At 37.2% G+C, this 27,054-nt stretch overlaps 1 protein-coding gene and 1 pseudogene across 1 annotated transcript in view; one reads left to right on the forward strand and one right to left on the reverse strand.

The window, feature by feature from the left end:
• Positions 1-18,046, forward strand: part of LOC111174817 (leptin receptor gene-related protein pseudogene) — a 68,172-nt pseudogene extending 50,126 nt beyond the window's left edge.
• NAALADL2 (N-acetylated alpha-linked acidic dipeptidase like 2) overlaps positions 1-27,054 on the reverse strand; it is a 1,488,397-nt gene that overhangs the window by 466,533 nt on the left and 994,810 nt on the right. The window lies entirely within an intron of this gene.

The raw sequence follows: 27,054 nt of genomic DNA on the forward strand, positions 1-27,054 counted from the left end.
TCTTCTAGAGACTCAAGGCCATTGTTTGGATCTAGGTATCCCTAAAGGACCACATCCTTAATGTACTGCCCTCTCTTTCCATTACTCTATTTTAATTTGCTAAAGGAGAGCTCTTGAGAAATCCGGCTGCACTTATCTACAGTATAGCATTTTGTGGGAATGAACATCTCTTCAGGGCTTGATAAAAAAGATGAGTACAGTACAATCTAGGTCATAAGGCTATAGAAAACATTAGTTAATATAACTACCAGTTTATAGACTTGTTCACAAATCTAGTCTCTGTTTCTTAATATATTGTGTAAAACACAGTGGATCTAAGTCAGTATCACAGCTTATCTTTTTTGTTTTGTTTGTGTGTGTGTGTTTTGTTTCTTGTTTTTGTAAAAATCCTAACAGCTTTCAAAAAGAACCAAAGTGAAATGGATTTGTTAAAAAATCCAAAGTGATATGCATTACTTTTCCTTTACCTCAAAATAGCAAAGAGCATATTGGCTATCTACTTCTTGGGTATCTTCAAAATGAGCTTTAAAATTCTACCCTAATAAATTTCCCTGCAGATATGTAAATTAAGACTCAGCACAGACAGACAAATTGAGAGATAGTCTGTAGAAGAATGAGCTTGTGCTCTAAAAAAATGTTAAGGTCATGAAAAACAAACAACATTTTAAAAAGGCTGACACTTCTCTCCAAAAGGGTGGTTGGAATGGAGAGACAGCTATAAGGGATATTTTTAGGATAACTGTCAAAATGTCAGGATGGTCAGTGGGTTGAACAAGAGTATTATATCAATATTAAAATTTACTGATTTGATCATCAAACTGAAGGCGTATAAAAGAATGTCCTTGTCTTAGGAAAAATACAATGAAATATGTAGGATAAAAAACTGAAGTCTGCAACTTCCTGTCAGATTATAAAACAATTAACTCTCAAATAATTTAGAGAGAAAGTGTGCTTGAGAGAGTGTACAGAGTAAGCATAAAATGATTAAATAAATGAGACAAAATGTTAACTGGTGAATCTAAGTAAATGGTGTGCATTTTTGTGATATTCTTTCAAACCTCTTGTGAAATGAAAATTTTATTTTAAAAAAAATTGATAAAAAGAAAAATTTATAGCAGTAAAATTTAAACTAGTATTATTACTCCAAGAATAATCATAATAATTAAGATAATACTTTGTTTTTGCATATTCATTGAACATTAATAAAGCCTCCAAATATGCTAATTTGTTTGACATTATCATTGGAACAAATCTAAGACTACAGATGTCCTTAGTCCCATTTTGTTTTGTTTTGTTTTGTTTTTGCGGTACACGGGCCTCTCACCGCCGTGGCCTCTCCCGTTGCGGAGCACAGGCTCCTGACGCGCAGGACCAGCGGCCACGGCTCACGGGTCCAGCCGCTCCGCGGAATGCGGGATCCTCCCAGACCGGGGCACAAACCCGCGTCCCCTGCGTCAGCAGGCGGACTCTCAACCACTGCGCCACCAGGGAAGCCCCCTTAGTCCCATTTTAAAGATGGAGAAACTTGGAAACAGAACTACGTCAATCCTGTAGTTTGAAAGATTTTGATTTGTAATCTTTCTGAAGTAACCACACCACAGACTGTGCAAATTGCCCTCATTTAGGTCATGAAGGCAAACTTGTGGTTTGTCCTGTGCTCACTAATCAGCTATCAAGCTGGAAGAATTTGGGTGGTTGCAGATCACTAAGCAGCTCTATAATTTAGAATCAATCTTCTAAGCTGTCTTGTCTATTTTCATTGCATGCTATCAGTTTTCATCCCAAAGCTGTGCTAGCTCTTGGCATGATTGATAGTGCAGGTGCACAGTTTTAGGAAAGAAACAATAGGAAACCCTATTGGTTTATGCTGCATTACAAACAGAAAAGGGAAGAAAAAAAATCAATGTTAGACAAGTAGAACAGAGAAAATCATTAGGGAAATAAATTTCATTTTCATGCTTTCAAGAATTACATCAAAGAGTACATATTTTACTTGAAAAGGTATAGGTGTTCTTTGGGGAGAGAAAGCAAGAAAGGGGGGAGGGTCTAGAAATGCATATTTCCAGAATTCTTATCTCATGAGAATATAAGGCTTGTCTTCTGAATTGAGAATACTTTTCCTTATTTAAAATTACTTGATGTATCTTGGTTTCTTTGTGTATGAGGGCAAATGTGAGAGAACAAAGTTCTCTATGCTAGCTCTTTTAAAAAAATGTTACTACATCCTATAAAGTAGTAGTCTCCAAAGGTAAATGCAATTCAGTGGCTGTACAAGATAATCCACTGAGCTCTGGGTAGAAAAAAAATATATCTAGGTAGGTAGGTAGATAGACAGACTTTGTTTTTACATAATATGTTAATATAGTAGTACTGGCATATTATTAATATAATAGTATGTACTATTTTATTTATTTACATAAATAAATATACATATGTTGAGGATACTTGGTCAAATATTTTTAAACAAATGGTGTGTTCATAAAAGTAGTTTGGAGACCACAACTTTAGTATTCCTAAATAGTATTGGCTATCAAGGGGAAATAAAGAACACTGAACTTTAACATTATATATGTGTCTAAGTGTTATACATATAAAAAATTATTACACAGAAACGTCAATTAAATAGATTCAGGAGACCAGAAAGAGAAGTTTTCATGCCTGGCAACAGTAGCAGTGCCCAACAGGAAGAAGAAAGAACTTTCTTCATTCCTGGCAAGGACTCAGTCAATGAAAAGCCCTGGACTCTTTGTTTACTACAGCCCTGCCAACTTCCTTTTCATCTCTATAAAAGACTTCTTCCCTTGCCGTGGGGGGATTTTCATGTGGCTCACCATGGTTGCAGACCCCGAACTACAATTCTCTGTTGATTCCAGATTAAAGCCACCTTTGCTGGAGAAATATCTAGCAGTCTATTTATTCCAGTTCAACATTGTGGTGGCAGATACAGAGGCCAGAAGGGATTCCCAAAGGCTCCAGCATTGGTGAGTAAACAGCCACAGTTGAGCCCACTGTCCTTGCTGCTTTTCTTGCTGACCCTGGAGTTTGAAGGTATGTCTTTTTCCTGGATCCAAGCTCCTGCCCTCTTTGCAGGTGAAGCTGTCCAGGTTTTACCTGGGGTCTATTTTAAGTTTTTGTATTTCTGGTTAAGTCCTTGTTCTCTATGCAAGTACTAATTTGGCACTTTGGCCTGATTTTGAGATACGACTGATTCAGTGAAAGCTGGCTGAAAACACATTCAGCCCATTTCTTCAGAAACAGGGGCTGCTTCACTGAAACTGTGCTCGTTTTCCAGCCTTCTGTGTATTCCTCTGGAATAGGGTATTCCCTGGAAACTCCCTGAAAAGCCATCAGCCTGGATCCTCCAAGACAAAACTGTTTCCTTAGAATTGGCTGGTATAGCTTACAAGCTGTTTGAACTGAGTTGTTTGAGCTGTCAGCTGTTTGAAAATTGTTCTTTTACTCTAGAGAAAAAATTCCAGGAAGTGAGATCCCAGTTATTTAAATACTTTGAGGGAGCTCCCATTACAGGGACCCTGGCCGATTTTATGTTTAAAGACCATGATCCTTCCTCATGTGCATTTCCAGTTAAATGGGCCAACCTGACCAAAGGCAATTTAGAATACCAATGACCATTATAAGGAAATTTTGAAATCCCCAAATTCAGTTTTCTTAAAATCAAACTGGACAATAACAGCTCAAAGTTCTCCCGAATTACACAGAATACTTATTTCAATTTGTATTGGGTTGGCCAAAATGTTTGTTCGGTTAATGAATACTTTGTTCAATAAAGTTGTTGGTGAAAATGAAAAAGGGTCTTTTATTTTTACTTAAAACTGAATGGACTTTTTGGCCAGCCCAATATTTTGAGGATCTCCAACATTATCAGGAATCTAAAATGACCTCTCATCCAAAAAACATTTTAAGATTAACTGAGTCAAAGCAAGATAAAATGGCTCCCAAAGCCTCAGGATCCTCTTCCTCAGCTGCTTTGTCTCAGGCTCCTCCTTTGGCACCATCCTCTCTCTCTCCCTTGGCTCCTCATGGCCAGACTCTACCTCTGGTTCCACCTTCCTCCTTCCCTTCTACACCTCCTCTATATCCTCAGTTCCCCAATACAAATTCTGTCACCAAACCTCCGCTGTTCTCTACCCACTCCCTTTTCCTTTGAAACTGCCAGAACCTGTCTCTTTAAAATTAAGCCTTCTGAGGATCCAGAGGCTAAAACCCTAATTTCTTATTTTCCCTGGACTAAATCTGAACTGCCAGCCATTGTCAAAGATTTTCCTAAAGTAACTGAAGATCCTCATAAATTTGCTGAGGAATTTAATATATTCATTCAAACTTATCAAACTTGTTTCTCTGACTTATATCAGCTAGTTTATATGCCTGTTGGTAAAGGCCAGGCCTAGCATCGAATGAATATGACTAATTGGGAAAATCCTAAAAGGTCTCTAGGATTACAACTGTTGGGATGAACTGCTAACTCTTGTATAAGCACACTCAAATAAGCACTAGGTGACTTCACTGAGCAAGTCCTAGGGCTTTTCCAAAGCCTGTTGGCTGGAACAAAATGCAGCCTGGCACACCAAAATCTTATTAATCTGTTCATAACTATTACAATCAATTTAAGATTTTACAATAAAATTCTGGAAGACAGTAGGAGTGGGTAGTGCAGCACCTGGGGCCTGGCAACAGAGGGGAGCCGTGACCACCCCGAGACCAGAAGGGGCAGGGGAGGGAAGTTCCTGAATGCAGGGGACCCCAAAAGGGGCTGTCAGAAGACACCACCGCCATCACTTGTTGTGTTTTCCTCACTGCACTTATCACTATTTAAATTGAAACTGTTCAGTTATTTATTTATGCGTTTTTATTCTAACTCCCATTCCTGGAATCACCCCCAGGACAGAAGGGCCTCTGTCTGTTTGCTCAACACTTCATCTCCAGGGCCTAGATAGACCTTGGTACATGGTAGGTGCCCAGTAAATATTCATGCCTGGTGCATTTAAGCACTCAATAAATATGTGTTGAATCAAAATATAAATAAATAAATAAAATAAAATTCTGATCCTCCTTCAGGTGTAGATCACAGCAGTGTAGCTTTTAACTCTATGCTTATTAATAGGCTGAACTGAATCTTTCCCTTCAAGTAAAAAGGGCCAGAATGGAATGGGAAACTATGTCCACTCTAGATTTAGTTAATCTGGCAAACCAGCTTTCTTATACTCTAGACAAGTCACCCTCAAGGAAGACCACCAAAATTCTTAAACGTCAACTGTAACAAACAAAGGCACATAAACAAAACCAAAATCCTCCTAGTTTCTGTTATTATTACAAATAAACAGGACCTTGGAGATATGATTATTACAAATTCAAGCACTACGTGCCTTCGGCCTTCTAACGAGCCTTTCCAATGTTTTCCCAATTCTTTTTTTTTTTTTTTTTTTTTTTTGCGGCCTCTCCCGTTGCGGAGCACAGGATACAGACGCACAGGCTCAGCGGCCATGGCTCACTGGCCCAGCTGCTCCGCGGCATGTGGGATCTTCCCGGACCAGGGCATGAACCCCTGTCCCCTACATCGGCAGGCGGACTCTCAACCACTGCGCCACCAGGGAAGCCCCCCAATTCTTAATTACAGAGTTCCAAGGAACTACAGGGACTCTTCCTAATCCTTCCTCTTAATCAGTTTAGAGAAACATTTCTCCAAATTGGGGATGAATCTCTGCCAGTCCTAATTGACGATGGAGCCATACTCTCAATACTCAACTCTACTACTATAAAGCAGCCCCTGCCTCAGAGTACTATAGCAGGTCAAATAGTGGGGATCTCTAATGAACCTCAAGAGGTGTCTGTCTCTGAACCTATTGCATTTTGTTTAGGACCTTTGAGAGATAAACACCCATTTCTCCTTTGTTCCTCTGTCCCATACATGTATTAGGCCAGACTTCTTAGAAAAGTATCATGCCAGAATTTCTTTCTCTCAACAGGGGGAAATAATTCTAGAATTTGACAGTAGTCATCAATGTAACCAACCAGATGAATTAAATAATCCTCTGACAACTTTTATTTGTTCCATCTCTCACAGTACTAGAAATGATTCTCAAAACACTGATTATTTGTCCCTATTGAATCAGTTACCACCTTCCTTATGGGTAAAATCTCCAAATGATGTTGGCAAAATTCACAGTGTACCTCCCATCAAGATTCATATAGACCCCTTAAAATCTCTTCTGATAATTAATTAATATCCTATAAGTAAAGAAGCCCTTCAAGGCATTAAGCCCACCGTAGAAGATTACAAGGCTTAATAATCCTTTGTACTATCACCTGTAACACTCACAGTTTACCAGTGAGGAAACCTAAGGGCTGAGAGTGAAGGATCGTCTACCACCTCTGAGCAATAAAAAACATTGTTATCCCCTGACACCCTGTTGTCCCTAACCCTCATTCATTACTAGTTACTAACATCTATTCCCACCAGAAGTAAATTCTTTACTGTAATTGTATTATGCAGCACATTCTTTTGTATTCCAGTTGATGAAGGTAGCCAATACCTTTTTGCCTTCACTTGGGAAGAAAAACAATTTACCTGGACAGTAACGCTGTAGAGTTTTACTGAGAATCCTTCTAATTTCTTATAAATCCTGAAGGCTGATCTGGATGATATGACATTCCTTAGAGGGTCTACTTTGGTGTAATATGTGGATGATTTGCTTCTTTGATCTCCTTCTCAAGCCTCCTCACAGGAAGACAGAATCCACTTGCTAAAGCTTTTAGCCTTAAAGGGACATAAGGTCCCCAAAGAAAAATTGCAGTTTTCCCAATCCCAGATTTAATATTTAGGGCACCTGATATCAAAACAAGGGCTACATCTAGATCCAGATAGACTTCGTGTCCTATGTTTCCCAAAACTAAGCACCGATTGGGAGGTTTTTTTCAGGTTAGTTGGTTACTGCCAAAACTGAATTCCAATTTCTCTTTTATGGCCAAACCTCTGTATGTTTTACTAAATAACAAACAACCAACCCAATTCAATGGAAAGTACCAAATGACATAGCCAAGGAGGTATTAAAGGAAAGTGTGAAGAACCCACCTGCCCTTGGGCATCCTAATTCTTAGATTCACTTTTTTCTTGTTTGTATATGAAAAGGAAGGGAATGCCCTTGGGCTGCTACCCAAAAACATGGGGACCAACATCAACCCATAGGGTATTATAGCCAACAAATGGACTCTGTGGAATGAAGATACCCTCCTTGCCTTAAAGCCATTACAGCCACTGTTTTTATTTGGTTAAGGCCACTGACAAAATCATTGTGTGATCCCCTTCAATCATTTTTATACCTCACACGGTAGAAGCCCTCCTGAATTCTCGTCACATTCAATATTTATCAGCCAGCCATGGCACCTCCTAGTAAGTCCTTCTGTTAACTGCTCCTCATATAACTCTTTTACATGGTAGTAACCTTAATCCTGCTACTCTCCTCCACTGCATTATCAACAAAGTCCCTCAGGACTGTTTAACACTGACAGATCACCTCCTGATTCCTCATCATGATCTACAGGAAATTTCTTTGGGTAATGCTGACTTCTCATGGTTCACTGGTCATTCTTATTTAAAAATTGACAGTGGCAAATATTGTGCTGGGTATACTATTACAACTCCTTTTTATGTTATTGAGGCAGCACCTTTACCTAAGGCTACTGCAGCCCAACAGGCTGAGTTATATGCTCTTAAATGGCCTTGTACTTTAGCCACAGGCAAAACTGCTAATATTTATACTGATAGTAGGTATGCTTTTGAAGTAGTTCATGATTTGTGGATGTCATGGAAGCAATGTGGCTGCCTTATTTCCAGTAGAAATAACATTTAAAATGGCTTCTATGTTCAGGAATTATTGGATGCAATACTTTACCTGCTGCTTTAGCTATTATTAAGATTCCCAGGCATTCTAAACTTGACTCACCAGAAGCTAAGGAAAATCACCTTGCTGACATTTCCACAAGGAATGCTGTTGTTAAAGGGACCAACAGCAGCCAAACCTCTGTCATGGTCCAAAGGGATATTTCCCCAAATGATAACTTAGAAAAATTGGCTAGAGAAAACTCAGAATTGGACTTAGGAAAGGAAAAATCAAGATTGGAAATTTGACAGTTGTTGGTTTGATAAAAAGAGAAAGCTCTGGGGCTTCCCTGGTGGCGCAGTGGTTGAGAGTCCGCCTGCCGATGCAGGGGACATGGGTTCGTGCCCCAGTCTGGGAAGATCCCACATGCTGCAGAGCGGCTGTGCCCGTGAGCCATGGCCGCTGAGCCTGCGCGTGCAGAGCCTGTGCTCCGCAACGGGAGAGGCCACAACAGCGAGAGGCCCGCGTACCCAAAAAAAAAAAAAAAGAAAAGAGAGAAAGCTCTGGTTTGAACCAAATAATAACCTAGTCCTACCGGAGACTATAAAATTCTCACTCCTCAACACTCTACATTCATCAAACCATTGTTCTCCTGACAAGACAACAGAATTCATGAATCAATATTAGTAGGAAAACATTAGCAAGGCCACAAAAAATGCCTACTTCATTTGTCCCACTTGTCTGAGGTACGACCTCAGGAAGCCTGTTGATACTGCTATCAAATATTTTAAACTGCCTAATGGACCATTAGAGACCTGGGAAATGAATTTCACAGAACCTCCTCTGTCTTATGAATATAAATATGTTTTAGCAATGGTCTGGTATGTTTTCACACTAGAATGAAATAGTCTACTGACCCTTCTTTAGCAAAACTCTTTTTGGAAAGACCTCCTCTCAAACTTCATAGTGATTAAGGAACCCATTTTACTGACCAGGTGTTTTGACAAGTCTGTACTGTTTGGTCAGTTTACAACACTTTTACTGATTTAGAAGAATGTACTAACAGCATTAGTAAGACTCAGCTCAATCCGTAGAAACCCTCGAAATACCTTGGGCAAAAGCACTGCCATTGGCCTTCCTAAATCTAAGATTCACCGCTTTTGGAACTCGTAAACTCTCACCCTTTGAGACAGTCACAGGATGCCCAATGCATTTGGATTTTGCTTCTTTTGGCCCACAACTGATACAAGGAAGTATACTCCAATACTGCAAAGGCCTAATTGCTCTATTAAAAATAAATATGTTTTGGTAAAGCGATCTTTTCACAGCGAGCTCTTGGGAGATGAAAACTTTAAGCATCACACCTTGCAACCTGAAAATTTCATCTACTGGAAAAGCTATCTCCAGAAGAACCCTCAACAACCTTGCTGGACAGTCCCATATTGGGTACTGCTAACCAACCCTTGTACTGCCAAACTCCAGAGAACAGACTGTTGGATTCACATGATAAACCTAAAGAAACACCAAATCCTGACTGGAACGTCACTTCATCTGGTGACCTGAAAATAAAGATTTCCTGCAATTGAAGCAGATGACATCTGATAAGACAGCTTTCCTAAGATATTGAGACGAGGCCTGTTAGAAGTTTGTCACCAAAACTTTGATAATGATATAACGCTTCAGATGAACTCCAATGTCTATGATGTTGATAACATATAGGACTTTAGATAAAAAGTACCTAAAAGTTCTCCCTCCTACCCCTCCTCATTACTTGAATGTCATCTTAGTAGGTTTCTAATCTGTTTACTTTCCCTCCAACATGAGACACTACACCCAGGATAGGTCCTTCCCTGACATCAAGGGACAAAAAGCCACTGAAACCAAAAAACCTGACTTTTGATGAGTGATGCTATCAGAGAAAGTTCTCAATCAAAAGGGGAAAATGTAAAAAAATCAGCAACAGCAGCAGCAGCGGCAACCTCAATTAAAGAGTCAGGAGTGAGGAAAAGGGGAGCTCTCATGCCATATGATGACAGCAGAGCCCAACAGGAAGAAGAAAGACTCCTCTTCTTTCCTGGCAAGGACTCAGCCAACGGAAAGCCAGGACTCTTTTTTTTTTTTTTTTCTACTATACCTCCCAACTTCATTTTCCTCCCCATAAAAGTGTTCTCCTTCCCTTGCCATGAAGGGACATGCACGTGGCTCACCATGGTTGCAGACTCTGAAGTACAATTCTCTGTTGATCTTGAACAAACCCATTTTTTCTGGAGAAATATCTGGCAGTCAATTTATTTCAGGTCAATGTATATGATCAGGTGATGCATTCTTTCACTGAGCAAATATTCGTTGATTCATTGGAAGCAGCAACATGTAGTAGCCAAAAGCAGTGTATTCTGGAGTCAGACTACCTGGGTTCAATTACAGACTCTACCACTTAGAAGCCATGCCATTTTGGGCAAGTTTCTTAACCTCTCTAGACCACAATTTCCTCATTTATAAAATGAGGTTGATGACTGAACTTACCTCACAGGGCTGTTGTGATGATTAAAAGGGTAAATATATGTGAAACATTTAAAGATGCCTGGTACGTTGTTAGCATTCAGTAGATTTTTTATTGCTATTATTCATACAATTAATTTGACAAATATTTATTGAGTATGTAGTATGATCCAGGTACTGTGGTAAGCATGGGATTACGTGGTTGCCACATACAAGGCCCTGTATTAAGCTCTATGAGGAATAAAGAGACAGTTCAGAAAATGACTCTGCCTTAGTATGTATATTAGTTATCTATTGCTGTATAGCTTAAACAGCAAATCTCTAATTTCTGCTTATTTACATGTATGAACTATAAAAGCAGTGAATTCTACTAATTAATACTCTCCAGTTCTTTCTCAATAATCAACTGGCAATAATTTTTACCACTATGACTATGGTAGTAATTCTGGTTCTGTCAGAATTATACGGTGTGGTTCATATTGTCTTGGCTGTTTCTTGCCTCAAGGCCCTTTTAATTAATCAGATATTCTTTTTTTGTGTGTGTGTGGTACGCGGGCCTCTCACTGTTGTGGCCTCTCCCGTTGCGGAGCACAGGCTCCGGACGTGCAGGCTCAGCGGCCATGGCTCACGGGCCCAGCCGCTCCGCGGCATGTGGGATCTTCCCGGACCGGGGCACGAACCCGTGGTCCCCTGCATCGGCAGGCGGACTCTCAACCACTGCACCACCAGGGAAGCCCTAATCAGATATTCTTACTTTTTGCTTATGTAGGGAAGCAAAATTTGCCACCCCAAAATATACCTCTTTGGCATAAGGATTAATTTAGGGTGATTATTCTTAAGAAACAGAAGACTCGGGAAGTTTGTCTTGTTACCCCCTTAATTGCCTGAGAAAATTTAGATAAAGGGCTTGTTCCTGGAATAAAGCTCTCACCAGAGGTATTTGCAAATCACCAGGGCTAGGAGTGGTAGGGGAAACTTGGCAGGGCCTACAGATCAGGGTCCACTCTGTGTCCCAGTGTCTACGCAGGGTCCAGCGAACATTTGTTTACCAAATATTTGTGTTTCTGTCTCCATGTGAATTGCCTTCCTCCCCTCTCTGAAGTTCTAAACCACTACCCCCAGCATCTTCTTTTGTCTTTAGCTGAAAATGGTATTTAAGGTGAGGATTTTGGCCATTTTATCGATTTACTCAGTTTTCCTGGGTCTCCCATGTATATATGCTATTATCAACTGTTTGATTTTCTCCTGTTAATCTGTCTCATATCAATTTAATTCTTAGACAAGCTAGAAAGGCTTATAAAAGAAGAGAAAAAATTTCTTCCTCCTCAGCACCTATGTATTTTGGTAGCAGCTGAGCAATGCAGTCACTTTTTCCTCTCCTGCCTGAGTGCACTGTGGCTGTATTTATGCTCTCTGAGAGCTTGTCTCTGACTAAGGAATTCTCTCCATGATATCACCAACTGCATTCTTCTTTTTACTATAAATGGCAAATAGTCCTATTCTTTGTATTCTCTTAGTTACTATAATGATAATTTTATGTTTTGAATGTGAGTTGGTAAAAGGCCTTTGTTGGTGTCCTCAACTCTCCTAATTTTACTGAAGACATTGATTTTGTATTCATTTGAGCAGTTGTCCTGGAATTTTACATTAGAAAATTTGAAGAGTACCCTCAATCTGGGAAGATGCTTTGTTTCCTTGATTAATTTAACTGCATCATTATAAGTTAGGTTTTGTTTCTTTGGTTCTTCCATTAACAAAAGTGTGAGTGGAGATGTATCCTTCAGCCTTACACTTTGTACAAAAATAAAGTTTTAAATCATGCATTGCTGATTAATAGGAATTATTCATACTCCCACTGCTAAATTATAGTCCCTACCAATTTGTTTGTACAATGAAACATCATTGTTATCATCAGGTTTATTTTCCATAGGAAATTAAACATAAGCAGGAAATGCAGTGTTCCTTTTTCTCATTATGTAAAAGGAAAAAAAAAAAATGAGCCTCTCAGGCTTCGTCTGGGTCATTGTTGAACAAACCATGGCCAAGAACAGAATCTAGTGTCACACCAAGTCACATATCGTCATAACCAGGAGGACATTTTGACTGTGGTCACTGAATGACCATTCACTAATCTGATTAATCTGTCAAGCTCTAAGCTCCTATTTCATAATCTTACTTTTGAGTCTATTAAGAGAAAACATTGATGTGTACAAATAGATCACATTAGTATAAATGAAGGCCCCCCCAAATCAACTTTTATTCAAAAGCATAAGAAAAAGAAAACACAAAAAGGAAAAAAAGATGTTACTGATAAATGTCACTCAAATTACCTCAATTTGCTAGTAAATTTGATTCTTGCTTTATCTACCTTAAAACGTAAATAAATCCTCAATACTAGATTCCTTTTTGAAATCATACACATATTTATATTCTGTATTCATTTCTGACTTCAGCCATAAAAGATATAAGATAGTTTATATCTATAATGCAAATATATATTATCTATTATGTAGAATTTATTTACTATAATTTCTTTAAATAGAGAGTTCCTTATGATTATTTATATAATATTAAATGGCATAAATGATACATAAGCAACTCCTCCATAAAACAGGTTAACATAATCTTCTGAGTTAAAAAAAAACAGTCACTAAACCAGCTTTGGTAGTCATTCGCAAAGTAATACAATTCCATATCTATATCATACCTTGTAAATGGATCTTAATAGATATGAACATGTAGCTTCAATATGCCATAGAAAACTTTACTGACCCTATGACAGGTGTGAAACTTTGTGATATTTCATTCTTATAAAAATTTTACTGTGGAAAATGTCAATGTATAAACAGGTAAAAAGAACAGGACAATAGAACTCCAGGCAGCCGTCACCCAGCTTTAAAAACTCACCAGTTTGGGGGTGTTCTCTTTTTCATCTACACCCCACCTAACAGGATTATTTTGAAGTAAATTCCACATATTCTTTTACTTCAGTTTAAATATTTCATGGTATGTATCATTAAATAGAAAGACTTTTTCTGTATTATATCTGCAATACTATTATGCCACTATGAAAAATTTAAGATTATCCCTAATATCAATTTGTTTTTTTCTTAACTGTTATTTTGATTCAGTCAGAATCATGGAGTCCAGTTAGGCCCACACATTGCATTGGGCTGATAGATCATTTGTCTCTTTCATCTTATAGGTAGCCCTCCCTCTCTTAATTCCCTATGATTTATTTTTGAAGAATCTGGTCATTTGTTTTGTAGAGCTTTTCACAGTATGGATCTTGCTGCTTTCATCCTCATGGTATCATTTAAAATACTTGCTTCTGTAACCTGATAGTTAAATCCAGAGTCCTGATCGGGTTAGATTCAGAGTTTTTACAAGTACACTTCACAGATGTAGAATTCCATCATGAGGCACATAACGTCTGTTTCTCTCTATTCCTCTTTTCCTCTCACTCTTATTAATGTCCACTGTTGCTTAGTGCCTAGATTCATTATCTCATTGGGGGATTACAAAATCGTAATATTTTAATTCTACCATTCTTTCTTCATGTATTAGCTAGAATACTTCTACAAAGAAAAAGTGTTCCTGTGGCACAATGTTTTATAGGAAAGTTAGGTTAAATGCTTAAGTATTTCTTCTATTTACCCATATTCAGACTGATGAGTTGGTTCTCTAGCAACCTTTGATGGTCCCCAACAGATTTATATTTTAGTATCACTATGCATTCAAGGATTATTTCACTTTTGAATATGTGAAACTCATTCAAATTTAGTTATCTTAGAATAAAAATAAATAAACCAAGACCATACCTTCGGTTGAAAAAGATAATAAAAGAATAAAATTAAAATTCTAGAAGATTTGACCAATACACTGAACGTATAGTTTGTGTTAAAAAGCAGACATTGGGCTTCCCTGGTGGTGCAGTGGCTGGGAGTCCGCCTACCGATGCAGGGGATGCGGGTTTGTGCTCCGGTCCGGGAGGATCCCACATGCCGCGGAGCGGCTGGGCCCGTGAGCCATGGCCGCTGAGCCTGCGCGTCCGGAGCCTGTGCTCCGCAACGGGAGAGGCCACGACAGTGGGAAGTCCGCGAGCCACAAAAAAAAAAAAAAAAAAAAGCAGACATTCCCCAGTTTTTAGAAAACTAATAGTACTAATAAATGAGCAATAAAGTGGAATAATATAATCCCACTAAGTTTTATTTCCAAAGATCTACAATGTTTTGTCTTCTTACTATGTGCCAACATCTATGCCAAACACTTTGTGTGATTTACCCTGCAGAATACTCACAACTTTATAAGGAATAGATTATTACTAACACTTACACTTGAGAATATCTAGCCTTGTTAGAAAGGCTGAATGATGCTTAATATTATACTTATGCCCTGTTTAACCTTGGGTTCCTGAAATCCCTAGGGGATCTGTGAATGGCTCCAGGAGATCCACCATCCTTCTGAATTTATCTGTGTGCACGCACATTTTTCTAGAGGGACTCCATATAATTTTAAGCAAATTTTGAAAGGAAACCATAATCTCCCAAAATTCAAGAATCAATGCAATACCTGGGTTGATCAACAAGAGTTTGATGAAGACATTGAGAACTGAGAATCTAGTTGATTTTATTTGTGCAAACATTCCACATATCTACCTGATATTAGAGGCAGTAGCTAGCCACCTTCCTTTGGATATATTTTTCTAATATGCATGACTTTATATCTAAAAACTTACAGAACCTCAAATGTATCTTCTATCCAAGTTGGAAGATGTTTTTCTGATGCCAAATAAAACTTAGTCATAGACATTGCTAGATGTTATGTAATCTAGACTTGAAGTCCCAGTAGGTATGCATCTGTTAATGCCATGAAATACAAAAATCTGTTGCATTTAATTATAAAACAAATTCTTAAAATTGTTTCAGAAAATAAAGATCTCTAAGGAAAACGTCATCATTAGATAAAATATAAAGATGTCAAATAAACACCATTCACTTTAATATATGCACTTGACAAGAATACCAGGCATAAACATAAGACTGATTCCTCCCACCATCCCTAACAATGAATTGCATGATAGACACTCAAGTCTGCTGGTGATTTTCTCACATAACTTTTTTACATTACTCATATCAACTTTAGTCAGTTTCAACAATATTATTGGTGCTATCTGAACTGTTTTTCAGTGAATTGGCCATTTTTTAGTTTAACTCTGTGTCCTTCATCCTACACCCTACCTCTAATTGTTAGAAATAAATCACAATATCAGATATTTGCTACTGATAGAATTTCAAAGGTACACTCAATGCCAACTTTTATTGACAGTTTTAGTACTGTATTCAAAGTACAGACCATTCTTTTACTAACACACAAACCCACAACCCTTTTTGCCCTGATGGGTATTCTATTTCATTTCTGCTTAATGGTACTTTTTGTCACTCTGTTCATTACGATAATCATCCTGGAACCACTAAAATGAAACACACTAAATGAAATGCTGTGGGGGACAGATTACCAATATTTCTAATTAAAGATACTGTTGACCATAAGCTAATTAGAGTAAGCAACATTTTAGGCATGATACAGAAACTATAAAAATATAAATTACTAGGATTAAAGACAGTATGTTAGTAGAAACTATCAGGCTATATAAGGTATGTTTACATTGAATTAAAGATAATATTGGGCTGGATTCGTTTCACTGGAATTTTATTTTATTTTTTTAGTTATCTAATTCCTGGAAAAGACCACACTTGGCAGAGTCAATATTTAGATCCAAGAAGGAATAGACATTGCATCCACAATCCTCACCCCTTTTTTTCCCCTTTACCTCTGTAAGTTAAATGGAGAATTGAAATATTATCTCATTGATACAAGAAACGTTTAAACCTTCACTTAAATGACTCAAGTGAAGATTTTTATTTTTTCCTGCTTGAATGAATCTATTTTGTTTTTGATGGAGATGTCATTGCTAATGTCCAGGGTGAGGGGTAATAGAAGCAAATGAATGCTCACCTTTTTACATTTTTCTAGACAATAACTGAATAAATCTTTCCTATTTTAACTAAATGTAATTCTAGAATATATTAAGTCTTAGTCTGGAAACCAAAAGTTAACCCTTTGGAAAACAGAAGGATGGAAGAAGGGCAATTCTGACCATAGAGGTCAGGTCAAAGAACAGGCCTTGTTTGTCAGGGGCATACTCTGTGACATCAAACACTAGCTCCAGGGAAGAGAAAAAATATTTCCTACAAGACAATAGGAAGAATATGTTTGTCTAAAGCTAAAATCAGAAGTCTTTAACTGAATTCTAAAGCAGAATGAAACATTTGAGATATAACAGTAAACTCAGAACTATATAGAAATATTTTCATTTTCAAAATAAGAAAACCAATAATGCAGAAAACTGTTCTAATGAAACCACTATTTAGCTTCATAGAACAAAAGTATATTTAAAGTTGGTGGAATAAAGATTTTCAAAGATTACTCTGTATGAAAGAATTATTGAAAGAAAGGTAACATGTTGAATTCTCGAGACAGGTAGCACAGTATTACTAAGGGCAATGTACTAAACCACATGAAACAAGAAGAAATATTAGTGACTGTCTGCATTTAGGTAACCAAAAAATTAATTACCTAAGTATGGGAGAGGGGAATCAAGGTTGGACAATAGTTCAGTTAAAGGGGAAAGAAGGGCGGGGCCATAGCAAGAAGCCGGAAGCAGCCGCGGCCCCAGCTCAGGAGACACGGCGGGCGTTAAAGCTCTTGTGGCATTATCCTTCACTGGGGCTATTGGGCTAACTTTTCTTATGCTGGGATGTGCCTTAGAGGATTACGGTGTTTACTGACCCTTGTTTGTCCTGATACTCCACGTCATCTCTCCCATCCCCTATTTTACTGCCAAACGAGCAACATACGACGCCGATGCAACAAGTAGTGCCTGTCGGGAGCTGTCTTATTTTTTCACTACCGGAAGGGTTGTTTCTGCCTTTGGATTTCCTGTTATTCTTGCTCAGGTGCCTGTGATCAAATGGGGAGCCTGTGGCCTGGTGCTGGCAGGCAATGCAGTGGTTTTCCTTACAATTCAAGGTTTTTTTCCTTGTATTTGGAGCTGGGAGCAGTGGTAGCACGTGCTTTATTCTGAAAAAATGCATTTAATTTCTTAGAATTCATACTGTATGTATATGTGTGCACATGTGGCCTTTTACTATGAAATTTAAAATGCTGTTTTTTTATACCTTTGTAATCATATTCACTTTAAGGAGGACTACATGGGGAAAAGGTTAGTTTTATTCCCAGCCAGTAGATCTCTCCATTTACTCAAGTTGAATTATGTTATTTGTTTAGCTGTTCATAGAGTCCTGGTGCTCTCAGAAAATATGTTAACACAGTCTTGTAGACAGTTGCTCACTCAGTGTGCTGCATCTCCACCTTTTCCCTGGGGATGTGCTTGAGTGGATACATAGCGCTGGGGCTGTCTCAGCTCTGCCCAGGACTTCCAAGATATACCTGTGGCCCAGAGACACAGAGGCAGCTCTCTCTTTATGTTGCAGACTCTTGCTTCTCCAAGTGTGGTCCATAGACCAAGAGCATCAGCATCTCGAAGCATGGTCCATAGGAGCTTATTACAAGTGCAGAGTCTGAGGCCCCACCCTCAACCTAATACATTCTGATGAGATCCCAAGTGAATCGCATGCACATTAAAGCCTGAGAAGTGCTGTCATGAAGGAAGAAGCATTGCCTTCCCCTTGGCTGAACCCCTTAGCCTCTCTGGGCATTAGCTGCTTGTAAAAACTGTTTCCCCTGCCCCTCATGTTGAGGCCTACTTCAGACTATCCTTGGTATTTGTGAAATGTCCAAACCTATAATTTATAGCCTGTTCCTCAAATTTGTGAAGTGTTCTCAGTAGGGAACAGCTATGGCTTCACATTGTCTGAAAGGCAGTGGCTGCCTTCACAGTGCTGGGGGGACGAATCCCCCACTGGGAGGCAGGGGAGGGAGGCTGGGCTGGAACTGGCCCCTGCTTTAGCAGGATAGGGAAGAATGGATAAGTAACGCTGTTTAATTTCCCTTCATAATATGACATTTCTCCCCAGCTCCTTCCCTATGCTGCTCCCCACACACCCTCACCAGCCCCTCCAGCCCCCCAAACACACACACTCCCAGCAGTTCCGATTTGCCCTAACTTCTTCATGGTTCGGCTTCTCCTTCCTATAGAGACGTGGAGCCAAGTAAGCAAGCAGAGGGTGAGCTGCTTTATCTTATTTACATGCGATATACTTATTGTCTTTCAGGCCCTGTAGGACTTAAAAAGAAAAAAAATATATATATATATATTTATATGACACTTTATGCCACTTTTAAATGAGTCATTGAGAATTCATGTCATGCTGGGTCCTGTAATCATAGGTTTTCTAGATCAACTTTTTGTCCAAGACCTATCGAGAAAGGGAAATATGGGAACTAGAACCACGTGTAGAATATAAGCAATGATTTTAAAGCATTGTTAATGTGTGATAACTGACATACATTGAAAACACTGAAACCTTGAAGTTTGTAACTCCATATTCTGTAATGATGCTGGGATCAGAAGACAAGAGTAATACCTAAAAGGATAATGTGCAAAGTGATATTTTAGCCTTGTGCATGATTTTATGTTTTCAGTGTACTATGTATGTATAGAACTGTTAAAGTTGTTATTTCCAATATTTATATTAGAAAAATTATATAGACACTATAATTTTAACAAGCATTTTTAATAACACTTGCACTTACTGTATTGTAATAAATTTCACTTTTAACAGAAAAGAAAAGTTTAATTTTAAAAGTTTTTATTCTGATGTCACCTTGCTTAAAAGGTAACAAAAATATGAAAATTGCTTGGTGTTCTGAAATGTGCGGTTGTGAGCAATAATCTACCCTGCATGAGAATAATAGCAATAAGTTGTAAGATACCATTTTGAATGTGTAGTTGGCTTGTAATAGCTTTTCTTTTCCTAAGATGGAGATACTGTTTAATTTATACTACCTTTTGCAAAAGTGCCCTTGTTGCTTATACACATTTAAATAACCAAGGTAGCCTTAATGTGTAGCCTTAAAGCATTGCTTCTTGATTGCATTTCCAGAATGATATAAAGTACTTGCATATAGAATATTTGTAGTTATTCCCTACTAATGGAATGGTTTATCAAAGTGATAGATTATTGGATTTTCTATATGTCTGAAACAGAGGCATTTATTCTACAGCACCTAAGTATCATTAAAGTAATAAATGTCAGTAGGGAAAATAAATAAATAAAGGGGAAAGAAAATAAGCACTCTATGGATTATAGCTTCCCTCAGTGGGGAGGTGGTTAACACCAAGTGAATTATGGGAGTCTGAACAAGGGTGTTGATGGTTTCTCTTCACTCCTCCAGCTCAACTACTTTCAGGTTATTACCCTTGATATTTTTACATTAATATAAAATAAATTTTTTAAATGATAGTAATGGATTTAGTTGAGAGGAGCTTCATGTTAAGCACTCCAGTTTATTGCAATTAATTAAAAATTAACTTGCTTGATTTTGTATTACTTATTTCAGTTGATAATCTCTTAAAGTAGCACATCTACTTATTACACATATACATTATTTTTTTATGCATTACAAAAGATAACCTAGTTTTCTTTTGGCAATGATCGCAGAGAAGTTAAAGTTTAACTCGACAAAATCATTACTGTTATAAAAAGGGAAGCATTTGGTCTAATCAGAAGATTTTACAGAAAATAAATATTTATTTCACAAATTCATCTCTTGATATATGCTGCATGGCAAAACAAAATTAAGTCAACAAACTTATAACTTCCTAGGTACAAAACACTTTGAGAGCTACATTATAGTTAAAAAGAACTACTGGAAGTCAATTCTTCATGGGTCTCACATTTCTGTGTATCTTGTAAGCAGAAGCACTGACTGCCTTTTTTCTGGGCTATCATTTCAAGAATGTTTTATATAGTAAACAGACATGGAAAACAGAAACAGTATCTTTCTCTCAAGTTTAATGTTCCTCTTGGGTGACATAATGCATTGTGTGTGCTGATGTCATTTGTCCCTCTTCATGTCACCCTGAACAAACTGGAGACTGGGGAAGAGGCAAAGGAAAATGTTGATATTCTGGCTATTGCTATTGTGGTAAGTAACAGAGTTCTTTGTCTCTGACTGAGAAGGCCTGTGTCTTCTGCCAGCAACCATGAAACTGTGGCAGGCTTATTTGTTAGCTGGAAAGTAAGGTAGAATCCCAGACCCTTCACAGCTCTCAGGAACATATAAAACAGAACTGCTGCCTTTAAAAGGGGGTTAATCTACTTAGGGAGAATACTGATGGAATAAATCAGAGCATACATATAAAAAATAAAACATTTAATAGCACATAAAATTTGATCCAAAACAGAGGAAATATTAATTCGAATGTGATCTTCTGAATAAATTAATGTTAAAACTTTTAATTCTAAGATGATTTACTTATAATAGTGATTCCTTAACTCAGTTATATAAATCTTTGGAAAGCTACTTATAGTGAAAGGCTACTGTCAAATGTACAGTCTTCTAATTAAAAAAAAAAAAAAAAGAAATCCATATTTTCTGAAACCACCCCCAAGAGAAGATAATAGTTACATAATTAACCATAGCTTCTTACAAATACCTCTCCCAGGGCTGCTGGTATTTAAAATTCCACAAATTGAAAGCCATTTTCCATTAAAAAATAATAACCTTAGAAGACTATAATAAGAAAGATCAATAATAACAAGTGTTGGCCTGGAGAAATTGGAATCATCGTATACTGCTGGTGGCAATGTAAAATTGCGCAGCCAGTTTGGAAAACAGTTTGAACGTTCTTCAAAAAGTTCAAACATAAAATTGTTTTCATATGATCTAGCAATTCTACTCCTGGTTATATATCCAAGAGAATTCAAAGCATGTATCCACACACAAAAAGACTTGTACATAAATGTTAATATTAGCATTATTCATAATAGCCAAAAAGCAGGAAAAAAGTCTATCAATTAATGAATGGATAAACCAAATATGGGATGCCCACATAATGGGAAATTATTTGGCAATAAAAAGGAATAAAATACTGATACATGCTACCACATGTAACAATGAAGCTTGAGAATATTATACTAAGTGAAAGAAACCAGTCACAAAAGACAACATATTGTATTGATATTATTCTATTTATACATGCATTATATTGTATTGCACTATTCCATTTATATGAAATGCCCAGAATAGAGAAATCCATAGAATCAGAAAGTAAATTAGTAGTTGCAAGGTAGCCTTCCCTGGCCCCTTTCCTAAAAAGTGGGTTAGTCTCTTCCTAAGTGACTCATAGCCTCTATATTTATCTCTATTGTGTATTTTCTACATGGTGCTACAAATGCCTTTAAGCAATTTGAGTACTGAGATTGTTTCATGTTATGCTGCTGAATCTTCAGTATTTAAAACCATTCATTCATTCAATACATAGTTTTGAGTAGCTACTCTATGCCAAGCAATAAGGACACAGCATAAACAAATCAAGATTTCTGCTTTGTGGAATTTATATTCTAATAGGATACATAGTAAGTTCTCAACAAGGATTTGTTTAATAGAAGAATGAATGTGAAAAATATTTTTTTTAATTTTAGAATCAACTGACAATCCATAAAAGAATGACTACATTTACAATAAAATGCTAAATGGAAGTGAATTTTGTCTTTCTGAGTTTATACTTCTCAGGGTCTAACGGATTCAATAATAATTTTGACCAACACATGGATGTCAACCCTCTTACTAAATTTATTCCATCACACAGTATTAAAAGCATCATTCTAGATTTAATTAATCCCATTCACAAATAGTGATAAGAAGCATTCAAGCCATTAAAATGAAAGCGATAACCCAGAGGCAAAATAAAAATCTACTTGGATTATCTGCATAATTAAACTTACATTACCTCTAAAATAACAAAACATGTAGAGGGTGCATTCAGTACTTAGTTATAAAGTAATCTAGTTAGGGACTTAAAAACATCCTATTAAAATTAATTATAGCACTAACTGATTTAATGCAATATGTAAAAACACAATTGTTTCAGCACTTATGGCATAACGATGCTTTAACTACAGTGAGTGAAGCCAACATATATACACAATTCATTAAGTGCATTTTGTTAACTTGAAGGTAGTCATGATTAGCCATCTCTTATGTAGTAAAATAAGATTAGCATATTGGAATTATCAATTTTATTTTTCTGTAATCTGCTAAGATTGGGAATTCGATTAAATAAACTATATGGCTCTTTTAAATCTACAATCTATGATTCTATAAATTCAGTTGAGCTATTCTGACCTATATGTTTTCACATTTTAGAAGTACATATTTTTTTAGGTTAGCATGTTTAGCACTTCCTTCTGCAGACCACTATTGTCCTACAAAAATATTAAAAACTGGTTTATAGTGGGGAGAAGGAGAAGTCAAAGAAATTTGGGTAATATTAGATTTAAAAAGTTAAAGTCGTTAATTTATTGAATGATTTCTCAGATCCTCATCATCTGACAGATTCTCAAGTAGGGGAAAAGAGAGTATCCCGTTCAAATATAGGATCCCTTTTGTTTTTCTTTCTTTTAAATATACCCATAGGCTTTCCACAAAACTCACTTTGGGGGGGCTTCCCTGGTGGCACAGTGGTTAAGAATCCACCTGCCAATGCAGGGAACATGGGTTCGATCCCTGTTTCAGGAAGATCCCACATGCTGTGGAGCAACAAAGCCCATGCACCACAACTACTGAGCCTGTGCTCTACAGCCCGCAAGCACAACTACTGAGACCGCATGCCACAACTACTGAAGCCCGCATGCCTAGAGCCCGTTCTCCGCAACGAGAAGCCACCGCAGTGAGAAGCCCATGCATCGCAACGAAGAATAGCCCCTGTTTGCTGCAACTAGAGAAAGCCAGCGAGCAGAAATGAGGACCCAACGCAGCCAAAAATTAATTAATTAATTTAAAAAAAAACCCTCACTTTGGTACATTACTGATTTATCTGAAAATTTTCTAAGTAGAAAATATTCAACATAAGTCTTATAATACTTATTCTTTTTAGACTATAATAAATTTAAGCTTCAACAGGTGCGGTTTTATGATTTAGACAAGAGTCGCAAACCTTTCTGTAGAGGCCAGAGAGTAAGTATTTTTGTTGGACATATGGTCTCTGTTATGACTACTCCACTCACTTGTATCATGAAAGTAGCCATAGACATTAAGTAAATGAATGGGCATAGTTATGTTAGAATAAAACTTATTTTCAAAAACAAGAAGTGGGACATACTTTGCCAATCTCTGTTTTAAACAATGGAAATTGATTCCAAAATAAAAGTTTAAATCTGTTGTAAGAAACTACATTAAGCTACCTGTTGACAGCTAAGAATAAATTAATTATGGTTCTATTTAATTCAGATTTCTGGCCTTAAAATATCATTTTAAATCAATCAATCTTAATATTATGTGTTTTGCTCAAAAAGTGATACTTTCTTATAAACATAGGTCATTGTGTTGTTGGACTACTGGTCTTTTCTGAATTCAGTAAAGAACAGGAGAACAGATGGTGACGTTTTATATTAAATGTTAATATATTCCAACTTTGATGTACACTAGGTTTAAGAGTTCCCATTATGTTCCCAAACATCATATTAAAAAAAAAAAAAAAAGATTCCTGTCTACAAATGTTTATTTCACAAGCAAGAGGATTTTTGCCTTAGACCACCTGGCATGTGTGTACTCTTCAAACCCTTCACTTCTTAAAGATGTATGAAATAATGTCATATTGTTTCATGAACCATTTGAAAAGATTTATTCACATTTTATTTCATTTATTTATCTATTTTTATCTAGGACTCTTTCCTTGAACCATTTTCAGCTCTTATCCAAACAGCATGCTTTTATCCTGGAAGGTGGAAAAATATAACAGTACTTCAGTTCTCTAAGGCGCTCCCCTCCTGTGGTACTGATAAGAGCTGCTACTGAAAGCATTTAAGATTCTGTATCAAAGATAGGACAAGACACAGCAGTTAGTCCAAGAGAAGGGCAAGGAGCAGTATGGTAGTAAGCGGGTTAATAGGAAAACTAGGGCACTGAGGAGGATCATCCTTCAAAATAGAGCAATCTCATCACACTGACAGGTGCCACCAAAATTCTTACAACTGGGCTGTTGCTGGCAGTACTCACTGCCGTCTCACTGTCCCAAATCTGTGGTCACCTGTTGCTCCACAAATGAGATAGATGTTAAACAGAAACTTACACTCTGCTATTCTTTGAACCTTATTCACACTAAATTTTACAAATCAATTATATTCTATGACAAAAAAAGAAAGTTATTAATTTCTAACCATTTAAACCAGACCATTTATATTTTTGCAAGCTCTTATTCAAGAGAAGCAAAACACTGCATATACTACTTACAGCTCTAGAATATTACCCTTACAGATATTCAGTAAACAAATATACTGAGAAATGAAAATGTATTTTCTATTAAACAGAGTACTTAAAAAATGATTAAACTAATAGTTGACTCTATGGTTTGTTTAAGTGCTTTATATGCCAAGAACCAATTGTCAGGAATGTTTGAGTTATATATTGTGACATTTCAAGGTGATGGTTTCATTGCAACGAGCATTGTTTTTTGGTCAGCAAGTGTCCTGATGTAAAATAACAACTACTGATAAAAATAAATGTTCCACATACACTGCAGTTATGAAACTTGGTCCACTAGAATTATTCTCCCTTCACCAGGCCGTGGATGTGATGTGACTGATTTGGCAGGATGCCATTCTATTTTTTAAAATAAACTTCTTGATATCAAGTTAAAAAAATATTATTAAAAATTGATGTATTAGTTTTAGAAGAAGACTGCTATGAATCAACTCTAATAAATATAGTCTTTTTGAAATTTAAAGATTCACATACTTGAGAAATTATTAAATGAAAAAATATTTTTAGAAAAATTGTTAAAATGCTAAATCTATTTGTTACTAAACTTATGTATATGGAAGAAATATACCTTCCACTTGTCTGCTGTTTCCTCTCCAACTAAAATTTGAATTGTCAAATAAAACTAAAATAATTGTACTGCATAAGAAACAACTATAAACATATTAATGTTTTAAACCACTACCTGGGAAAAGAACTTCATCAACAAAATTACTTTAAGAATGCATAAGAAAAAGTTTATTCCACCCTATAATTATGGGAAGCTACCTGCTACTGTTGGAGGGTCTCCTGCAGAGGCAGGGGGTCACTCTGTCTCATGGTGAGGACAAGAAAACTGGCAGCAGAAGTGCTGGGGAGTACTCCTTGGCGTGACCCCTCCCAGAGTCCCCATTAGCCCCAACAAAGAGCCCGGGTAGGCTCCAGTGTTGGGTGCCTAAGGCCAAAAATCCAACAGAGAGGGGACCCAGCCCCACCCATTAGCAGACAAGCAGATTAAAGTTTTACTGAGCTCTGCCCACCAGAGCAACAGCCAGCTCTACGCACCAACAGTCCCTCCCATCAGGAAACTTCCACAAATCTCTTAGATAGCCTCATCCACCAGAGGGCAGACAGCAGAAGCAAGAAGAACTATAATTCTGCAGCTTGTGGAACAAAAACCACATTCACAGAAAGACAGACAAAATGAAAAGTCACAGGACTATGTACCAGATGAAGGAATAAGATGAAACCCCAGAAAAACAACTAAATGAAGTGGAGAAAGGCAACCTTCCAGAAAAAGAATTCAGAATAATGATAGTGAAGATGATCCAGGACCTCGGAAAAAGAATGGAGGCAAAGATCTAGAAGATACAAGAAATATTTAACAAAAATCTAGAAGAATTAAAGAACAAACAGAGAGAGATGAACAATACAATAACTGAAATGAAAAATACACTAGAAGAAATCAATAGCAGAATAACTGAGGCAGAAGAACGGATAAGTGACCTGGAAGACAGAATGGTGGAATTCACTGCCATGGAACAGAATAAAGAAAAAAGAATGAAAAGAAATGAAGACAGGCTCTGGGGCAACATTAAATGCAACAACATTCTCATTACAGGGGTCCCAGAAGGAGAAGAGAGACAGAAAGGACTTGAGAAAATATTTGAAGAGATCATAGTTGAAAACTTCCCTAACATGTGAAAGGAAACACCCACCCAAGTCCACGAAGCAGAGAAAGTCCAGATAGGATAAACCAAAGGAGAAACACGCCCAGACACTTAGTAATCAAACTGGCAAAAATTAAAGACAAAGAAAAATTATTGAAAGAAAAAAGGGAAAAATGACAAATAACATACAAGGTAACTCCCATAAGGTTAACAGCTGATTTCTCAGTAGAAACTCTACAAGCCAGAAGGAGTGGCATGATATACTTAAAGTGATGAAAGGGAAGAAACTACAACCAAGATTACCCTACCCAGCAAGGATCTCATTCAGATTCAATGGAGAAATCAAAATCTGTACAGACAAAAAGAAGCTAAGAGATTCATCACCACCAAACCAGCCCTACAACAAATGCTAAAGGAACTTCTCTAAGTGAGAACCACAAGAGAAGAAAAGGACCTACAAAAAAAAAAAACAAAAACAATTAAGAAAAGGGTAACAGGAACATACGTATGGATAATTACCTTAAACGTGATTGGATTAAATGCTCCCACCAGAAGACAGA

The sequence above is a fragment of the Delphinapterus leucas genome, chromosome 4 (assembly GCF_059928025.1).
Source record: "Delphinapterus leucas isolate spDelLeu-1000000601 "Yukka" chromosome 4, BTC_Dleu_Yukka2, whole genome shotgun sequence".
Classification (NCBI taxonomy): Eukaryota; Metazoa; Chordata; class Mammalia; order Artiodactyla; family Monodontidae; genus Delphinapterus; species Delphinapterus leucas.